Raw genomic sequence first — 10446 nt, forward strand, 5'->3', positions numbered from 1 at the left:
ATTTGCCATAGTTGCTACACGTATGGTGACACGCACTCGCACTGTACATGCACGCGTCGTTGCTGCCATATGATCCACTTAAAGCAATACGTAGCCAGCGAATTCTAAAGCTTTGTGGGCCCAATCCAATTCATTTCTGATGCTATTTAAGCCAAGGATTGAAGGGGAATCAAGATACTTTAGAAGTTAGTTACCATTAGTTTAGTTTAGCTTAGTTTAGTAGTTAAAGTTAGTTTCTAGAGAGAGAAGCTCTCATTTCTCTCTAGGATTAGGATTAAGATTAGGTTTAGTTCTTAGATCTAGATTTTAATTCATCTTCTTCTACTTTTATCCTCTTAATTCCTTGTTGTTACATTCATCTTCCTCTATTCTTTTGTTGTAATTTCCTTTATGTTGTTCTTGTATTTTGTTGTAGATCTACTTTTGTTCTTTCCTTTCTCTTTCAATTCAATTCAAGGTAAATCATAATAATTGTGTTCCTTTTGATTTGTTGTTGTTAATTCTTTGCAATAATTGTTGTTAGATTTTGTTCTTGTTGTTGATTTACTATGCTTTCCTTTTATGCTTTCCAAGTGTTTGATGAAATGCTTGGTTGGATTTTAGAGTAGAATTTTATACTCTTGGCTTGGAAAGGTAACTGAGGACCTCTTGGGTTACTAATGTCCAAGTGATTGATGATTGGGATCCATTGACTCTAGTTCTCACTAATTGAATTAGTGGAGAGTTAGGACTTATGGACTTGGATTGATATATCTCATTCAACTTTCCTTTACCATTAGTTAGAGGATGATTTAGTGAGATTAATCCTTGCCAATTCTCATATTGTGGTTAGTGATTAGGATAGAGATCTTTGACCACCAACCCTTGTCATGACCTTTTTTAGCCATTAGTTTACTTTTTGCCATTTATTTTTCATGTTTCTTATTAAAACCCCAAAAATAACTCACAACCAATAACAAGACACTTTATTGTAATTCCTAGGGAGAACGACCCGAGGTTCAATACTTCGGTTTATAAATTTAGGGGTTTGTTTTAGTGACAAACAATCTTTTGTATGAAAGGATTATTGTTGGTTTAGAAACTATACTTTACAACGAGATTTCATTAGTGAAATTCTAAACCGTCAAAAATCCAATCATCAAAATGGCGCCGTTGCCGGGGACTTGCAACGGTGTTATGTTATTGGTTATTGTATATATGTGAATATTGTGAATAGCTTGTTAGTTTTTGCTAGTCTTAGTATTTTATTTCATTATTTCATATTAGTTTTTATTTCTTATTTTCTCTTGCTACCATGAATTCACATTTTGGCTATGAGTGTGATTACAACTATGTTGTAGGTGATGAGAACTTCAATGAGAATGTGTATCAAGAATGGGATAATCAAGGGTGGAAAGAGCCATATGCTTATGATCAATCCTCATGGAAACAACTCCCACCAATGCACTATGAAGAAGAGCCATTCTATGATGCATATCAATCCAATGGCTATGGTGAATCATCTTGTGACTTTCAAGAACCACCACCATATGCCTATGAACCATATCCTCAACATAACTCTCAACCATACTCACAAGCCCCTTCTTACCAACCACCTTCATATGACCCTAATCCATACCCATCATACCAACAACCATATGAGCCATATGAGCCACATATAGAGCCACCACCATTCCAACATCAATATTTTCAAGAGCCACCTCCTCCACATTATTACCAAGATGAACCACCTCTAATATACAAAAATTTTCAACCACAAGATGAATACTGCTTTCCACCACAACCTCCCATGGAAGAATACTCATATCCATTGAACCAAGAGCCACATGATGCTAATCATATTATCCAAGAGGAACAAAAGTCAAGGGATCATCTCAAGGAAGCATTGGATCAATTTCAAGCAACCATGGAGTGTGTTGTGCAACAAGTGGAAAGAGTGGAAAACATAGAACCACCACAATTCTACTAAGAAGAACCACCTTCCTACTATGAACCCTCCCCCCAATTTGATGAACCCTTCCACCCACCCCAATCTCTAATGGATGAGACCCTTGGTGTTCTTGTTCAAGGGCAAGAAGAGATGAAAAGGGATGTGCAAAATTTCATGGCCGCCTTGGATGCGGTAACAAATCAATTAGCCTCCCAATGCTTGAACACTAAAGGAACTCCCATGGCTACATGTGGAGAATCGAATGAAGAACATAGCATGAAGGAGAGATTAGAAACGCCGGTGAGAAATGAGGGAAGTTACTTTGTGTTGGAACAATTGGAGGAAGCTAGGATTATCAAAGAAAATGATGAAATGGTTGAAGACTTAAGAGATGCGGAACCCCCATGGGAACCTAGAGTTGAAGAAGACCCCTCCAAGAAGATTGAAATTGATATTGAGGAGGGATGTGCACAAGCTCCAATGCATATTCCATACGAAGACTTGGATGGGATAGAACAAGAATTGAGTTCCCATGACAATGAAGATCAAGCATCAAGTCTTAGTGGTGAAGAATCCTTTGAGCATGAAGAACCTTCTCCGGTTGGATTTGAAAGCGTTGAGGAGGTAAATTTTTCTCACCCTCCCTATTATGATTTGAGTAAAGGAAAAGGTTTAGATAAAATTGTTGAACAAAGGATTAAGATTAATAGATCTTGTGAAGAGGTGTAAGTCCCTAGAAATAGAAGAACGAGGGTTGGTTATGCTTTGTCAAGATCTTTGGAAGCATCTTTGCGCAGGTTGCCATCGACTCCTTCATTTGAATGGGTGAAATTCATTTCTATTAGCTTTATTATCCCACTTGAATATGGTTTTCTTGAAACGGATGGCCAACTTAGGGAACTGTGTGGGATGAAGCGTAAGCGGAAAAGGTTTCGTGGTGGGCATTGCAAATCAAGGCTCATTATAGTTGATGCATCGAACATGAGATATAAAGGTTGGAGTAGTGCTCAAATAGATGGGTCTAGGAGGATTGTTGGCCACTATATAGAGAATTCTTCTTGTTCACCACCCGGATGGACTAATAATGATGATCAACCTCAAGACGGGTGTGAAAACAAAGTGTAGGATCCCGGATTACAAGAAGAGGACCAACTTTGGGAGCCCCAAGCTTGTGAAGAACTTCATCAACACTTGGCTCAACCCATAGGAAATCATGGGGCACAATGGAGAACCAAGCATTGGTGGGAGTTCCAAGATGAACACAAGCACAAGCCACGTTGAGAGGAGCTTCCCATAAGTCCAACTTAAGGATAATAAACAAAAGTGCTAGGTGGGAGACACCCCACCATGGTAACTTCTTTTCATTTTCTCTTTTTTTTGTACATATTGGTAAAAGTAGTTTAATTTCGTGTTTTGATTAGTTTGTTGAGTTTAATTAGTATTTTATCATGTTAAATAAGGTTTTAGGGTGTTTTGGTAGCTGTTTGGAGGATTAAAATGCTTGGATTGGTGCAAAAACATAAAAAAAAACAGAGCACCATCCACGCATACGCGCACCGTACGCGTACGCGTGCATCTAGCGTTTTGGACCATCCACGCAGGCGCGCCATGCGTGCGTACGTGTGGATTGAGAAGTTTCACTTTCCATACATTTTCCAGAGAGTTGTGCCTACGCTGCGCCAACGTTGTGCCTGTGGCACAAACACCACTCGCGCGTACGCGCACATGACGCGTACGCGCCACTCTCGAAATAAGCCATCGACACGCGCGCACCATGTGCGCGTACTCGTGGATCCCCTTTTCTCAACACTTCTCTTTTCTTCCCCTCTTTCCATTTCTTTCCTTCTCCTTTCTTCTTCCCTTCTTCTACCCCTCATCCAACACTTCCAAACACCATTGATAACCATTTATTTTAGTTAGTTAATTAGTTAGTTGGGTAGTAAATTAGTTAGTTTTAGTTTAGTTTTCATTTCATTTTTCCCTCTTTCCATTATAAGTGTTGGATTATGGATTTTGCCTACCATATATTGCTGCTTATTACTAATTGAATGCTATCTTAGCATAATTGTTTTAAATATTCTTTGTTGGATTCTATCGTTGAGGTTATATTTTGCTACTTAGTTTTGAGTTTTTTATGCTTACCTTTTAAAAATACCAAGTGATGAGAATTGCCTTCGAGCTTGTAACTCTTCTTGAATCACATGATTCGGCCACCATGTGGTTTGAGCCTTATTCTGTGATTAGGCAACCTCTTGATGGATGATGTTGTGCATTTACGTTAATGCCTTATGTTATGATCATATGCATCCATAAGCTTTGACTTGAATGCTCTCATGCTACTTTAATGCTTGTTTTACCTTACAAGTTTACTTAAAGCATCTCAAGCACACTAGGATAAGTGAAGTGCATGCTTCTTTTGTGACATAACTTTTATGCTAATGTGTGTTCTAAACCGCGCAATTTAGAATTCACACACTTATTTGTCATTAATGTCACCCTAATTCACTCACTCATTTCTAGTGATTTACCTCATTCCAACAATTATGCTTCCTTGCTTTTATATCTTCTCATCTTATGGTGTTATATTTTTGTTTTTCATGACGGATGCACCACACGCAATAACGGAAGCGAGACTAAGAACATTCAGTAACCAGTTGACCTACCAGCTGAAGGTAGCAATCCGGAGAGTCGTCGTACCCCCTTGCTCATCTTTGAGTGCACCGAGGACGGTGCAAACTTTTAAGTGTGGGGAGGTCGTCCGACCGGTCAGCGATTTTGGGTGACAATTTTCTAATTCCAACACTTTTGCATTTCATTCTAGGATTTTTGGATTTTTACTTGCATTTTATTAGTTTTGCATAGATATACAAAATAAGCTTAGTCAAAATAATGAAATTTTTCAAGGATTTCTATCTATAGGGCACCTCAATTGATTTGAGTGAAAATTTTTTATAGAGCTTGCTTGAATTATATATATCTTGTGGATCATGTTTTTGAGCTTAGAACACAAGCAAGTGAGATTTGAGCCTAATGGTGTGGTTACATCTTATAACCACTTATTTTGCTTCTTGTGTGCATTATTCTCTTTCTATGATTGTAATCTTTGATTTATTTGATTATTTATGTTCATTATTTTGTGTATTCATGCGTTTATATGATTGAGGCCATTATTTCATTTAACTCACTTACCCAAATAGCCTTACCTTTCATCTTCCATTGTTAGCCAATTTGAGCCTACGCTTAACCCACTTGTTCTTATTTTAGCACATTACAAGCCTTAAAGTGAAAAACAACAATTGTCCCTTATTTGAATCTTCGATTAGCTTAGGCAAGTGTGTGAGTATCATTCAAGTGTGGGAACCTTGGGACATTGGGTGAATAAAAGGGTAGTTTTGTATTGTTATTGAAAATATTAGGAATTGGGTACATACTCATGTATTGATCAAATGTAAAACCTTATGCATTGAGGTTCTTGTATATAGAATGAAAAAAATGAGAAAAACAAAAGAAAAAGAAAAGAAAAATAATATGGAAAAGAAAAAAAATAGAAAAAGAAAGATAAAAAAAAAGAGAAAAAGTAATAAAAAGGGGACAAAATGCCCCAAAGCAAGGTCCAATAAAATCAATGCATATGTGTTGTGAAATGAAAAGAAATTACATGAGTATGTGAAAAAGTGAGAAATGGGTAGTTAGGTTAGCTTTGAAATTGTATAGGATATCATAGGTTAGGTGGGAAGTTTAAGCTTATCAAAGATTCAAATTTCAAGCTCACTTGACCAAATATGCATCCTACCTTGACCCTAACCCCATTACAACCAAAGAAAAGACCTCATGATAGATGTATGCATGCATGAAATATATGTTGACTGTTAGAAGAAGAACAAATCTTGGAAAGCATGATTAGGAGAGAATTGAGAGAATCAACCCTAAACACTTGAGCGAATAGAGTACAAATACATCCGGTGAGGGTTTGATGCTCAATTACATGTTTTCGCCTATGATCATCTCTTCATGCAAGTTTGTAAAAATATTTAATAACTCAATTCAATTGTGGATTAGACATGCTAGTCCTTAGCCCTTGTGCATATATGCTTCTTGGGAATTGATTTATTTTGACCAAGCAATTGCATTCATGTAGATAGTTGCATATAGGTAGATTGCATTTAGTTAGTTTCCATTGAATAAATGTCATGCCCCTTACTTCATTCTTGGTTTAAGCATGAGGACATGCTTGGTTTAAGTGTGGGGAGGTTGATAAACTCCATATTTAGGGTTTATCTTGTACTTGATTTAGGGGATTTTATAACCTTTTACCCACATTTATCCATTGAAATAGCATGGTTTTGTATATTCTCCTTCAATTGTGCTTAAGAGTGAAAACATGTTTTTTTGGACTTAAAATAGCTAAATTTAATTTACCTTTGATTCTATTAGATGCCTTGATATGTTTGTTAAGTGATTTCAGGTTTAGGAGGCAAAGATTGGATAAAGGGAATAAAGGAAAAGCATGTAAAAATGGAGAACTCGTGAAGAATGAAGGAATCGCAAAAGCTGTCAAGCCGACCTTTTCGCACTTAATCGGTCATAACTTGAGCTACAGAGGTCCAAATGATGCGATTCTAGTTGGGTTGGAAAGCTAACATCGGGGGCTTCAAAATGATATAAGATTTGCCATAGTTACTATACGTATGGTGACACGCACGCGCACTGTACATGCACGCATCGTTGCTGCCATATGATCCACTTAAAGCAATACGTGGCCAGCGAATTCTAAAGCCTTATGGGCCCAATCCAACTCATTTCTGATGCTATTTAAGCCAAGGATTGAAGGGGAATCAAGATACTTTATAAGTTAGTTACCATTAGTTTAGTTTAGCTTAGTTTAGTAGTTAGAGTTAGTTTCTAGAGAGAGAAGCTCTCACTTCTCTCTAGGATTAGGATTAAGATTAGGTTTAGTTCTTAGATCTAGATTTTAATTCATCTTCTTCTACTTCCATCCTCTTAATTCCTTGTTGTTACATTCATCTTCCTCTATTCTTTTGTTGTAATTTCCTTTATGTTGTTCTTGTATTTTGTTGTAGATCTACTTTTGTTCCTTCCTTTCTCTTTCAATTCAATTCAAGGTAAATCATAATAATTGTGTTCCTTTTGATTTGTTGTTGTTAATTCTTTGCAATAATTGTTGTTAGATTTTGTTCTTGTTGTTGATTTACTATGCTTTCCTTTTATGCCTTCCAAGTGTTTGATGAAATGCTTGGTTGGATTTTAGAGTAGAATTTTATACTCTTGGCTTGGAAAGGTAACTTAGGACCTCTTGAGTTACTAATGTCCAAGTGATTTATGATTGGGATCCATTGACTCTAGTTCTCACTAATTGAATTAGTGGAGAGTTAGGACTTATGGACTTGGATTGATATATCTCATTCAACTTTCCTTTACCATTAGTTAGAGGATGATTTAGTGAGATTAATCCTTGCCAATTCTCATATTGTGGTTAGTGATTAGGATAGAGATCTTTGACCACCAACCCTTGTCATGACCTTTTTTAGCCATTAGTTTACTTTTTGCCATTTATTTTTCATGTTTCTTATTAAAACCCCAAAAATAACTCACAACCAATAACAAGACACTTTATTATAATTCCTAGGGAGAACGACCCGAGGTTCAATGCTTCGGTTTATAAATTTAGGGGTTTGTTTTAGTGACAAACAATCTTTTGTATGAAAGGATTATTGTTGGTTTAGAAACTATACTTTACAACGAGATTTCATTAGTGAAATTCTAAACCGTCAAAAATCCAATCATCAAAATGGCGTCGTTGCCGGGGACTTGCAACGGTGTTATGTTATTGGTTATTGTATATATGTGAATATTGTGAATAGCTTGTTAGTTTTTGCTAGTCTTAGTATTTTATTTCATTATTTCTTATTAGTTTTTATTTCTTATTTTCTCTTGCTACCATGAATTCTCATTTTGGCTATGAGTGTGATTACAACTATGTTGTAGGTGATGAGAACTTCAATGAGAATGTGTATCAAGAATGGGATAATCAAGGGTGGAAAGAGCCATATGCTTATGATCAATCCTCATGGAAACAACTCCCACCAATGCACTATGAAGAAGAGCCATTCTATGATGCATATCAATCCAATGGCTATGGTGAATCATCTTGTGACTTTCAAGAACCACCACCATATGCCTATGAACCATATCCTCAACATAACTCTCAACCATACTCACAAGCCCTTTCTTACCAACCACCTTCATATGACCCTAATCCATACCCATCCTACCAACAACCATATGAGCCATATGAGCCACATATAGAGCCACCACCATTCCAACATTAATATTTTCAAGAGCCACCTCCTCCACATTATTACCAAGATGAACCACCTCTAATATACAAAAATTTTCAACCACAAGATGAATACTACTTTCCACCACAACCTCCCATGGAAGAATACTCATATCCATTGAACCAAGAGCCATATGATGCTAATCATATTATCCAAGAGGAACAAAAGTCAATGGATCATCTCAAGGAAGCATTGGATCAATTTCAAGCAACCATGGAGTGTGTTGTGCAACAAGTGGAAAGAGTGGAAAACATAGAACCACCATAATTCTACTAAGAAGAACCACCTTCCTACTATGAACCCTCCCCCCAATTTGATGAACCCTTCCACCCACCCCAATCTCTAATGGATGAGACCCTTGGTGTTCTTGTTCAAGGGCAAGAAGAGATGAAAAGGGATGTGCAAAATTTCATGGCCGCCTTGGATGCGGTAACAAATCAATTAGCCTCCTAATGCTTGAACACTAAAGGAACTCCCATGGCTACATGTGGAGAATCGAATGAAGAACATAGCATGAAGGAGAGATTAGAAACGCCGGTGGGAAATGAGGGAAGTTGCTTTGTGTTGGAACAATTGGAGGAAGCTAGGATTATCAAAGAAAAGGAAGAAATGGTTGAAGACTTAGGAGATGCGGAACCCCCATGGGAACCTAGAGTTGAAGAAGACCCCTCCAAGAAGATTGAAATTGATATTGAGGAGGGATGTGCACAAGCTCCAATGCATATTCCATATGAAGACTTGGATGGGATAGAACAAGAATTGAGTTCCCATGACAATGAAGATCAAGCATCAAGTCTTAGTGGTGAAGAATCCTTTGAGCATGAAGAACCTTCTCCAGTTGGATTTGAAAGCGTTGAGGAGGTAAATTTTTCTCACCCTCCCTATTATGATTTGAGTAAAGGAAAAGGTTTAGATAAAATTGTTGAACAAAGGATTAAGATTAATAGATCTTGTGAAGATGTAGAAGTCCCTAGAAATAGAAGAACGAGGGTTGGTTATGCTTTGTCAAGATCTTTGGAAGCATCTTTGCGCAGGTTGCCATCGACTCCTTCATTTGAATGGGTGAAATTCATTTCTATTAGCTTTATTATCCCACTTGAATATGGTTTTCTTGAAACGGATGGCCAACTTAGGGAACTGTGTGGGATGAAGCGTAAGCGGAAAAGGTTTCGTGGTGGGCATTGCAAATCAAGGCTCATTATAGTTGATGCATCGAACATGAGATATAAAGGTTGGAGTAGTGCTCAAATAGATGGGTCTAGGAGGATTGTTGGCCACTATATAGAGAATTCTTCTTGTTTACCACCCGGATGGACTAATAATGATGATCAACCTCAAGACGGGTGTGAAAACAAAGTGTAGGATCCCGGATTACAAGAAGAGGACCAACTTTGGGAGCCCCAAGCTTGTGAAGAACTTCATCAACACTTGGCTCAACCCATAGGAAATCATGGGGCACAATGGAGAACCAAGCATTGGTGGGAGTTCCAAGATGAACACAAGCACAAGCCACGTTGAGAGGAGCTTCCCATAAGTCCAACTTAAGGATAATAAATAAAAGTGCTAGGTGGGAGACACCCCACCATGGTAACTTCTTTTCATTTTCTCTTTTTTTTTTGTACATATTGGTAAAAGTAGTTTAATTTCGTGTTTTGATTAGTTTGTTGAGTTTAATTAGTATTTTATCATGTTAAATAAGGTTTTAGGGTGTTTTGGTAGCTGTTTGGAGGATTAGAATGCTTGGATTGGTGCAAAAACATAAAAAAAAATAGAGCACCATCCACGCATACGCGCACCGTACGCGTACGCGTGCATCTAGCGTTTTGGACCATCCACGCACGCGCGCCATGCGTGCGTACGCGTGGATTGAGAAGTTTCACTTTCCATACATTTTCCAGAAAGTTGTGCCTACGCTGCGCCAACGTTGTGCCTGTGGCACAAACACCACTCGCACGTACGCGCACATGACGCGTACGCGCCACTCTCGAAATAAGCCATCGACACGCGCGCACCATGTGCGCGTACTCGTGGATCCCCTTTTCTCAACACTTCTCTTTTCTTCCCCTCTTTCCATTTCTTTCCTTCTCCTTTCTTCTTCCCTTCTTCTACCCCTCATCCAACACTTCCAAACACCATTGATAACCATTTATTTTAGTT

Source organism: Arachis stenosperma, chromosome 6 (genome assembly GCF_014773155.1).
Source record: "Arachis stenosperma cultivar V10309 chromosome 6, arast.V10309.gnm1.PFL2, whole genome shotgun sequence".
In the NCBI taxonomy this organism is placed as follows: Eukaryota; Viridiplantae; Streptophyta; class Magnoliopsida; order Fabales; family Fabaceae; genus Arachis; species Arachis stenosperma.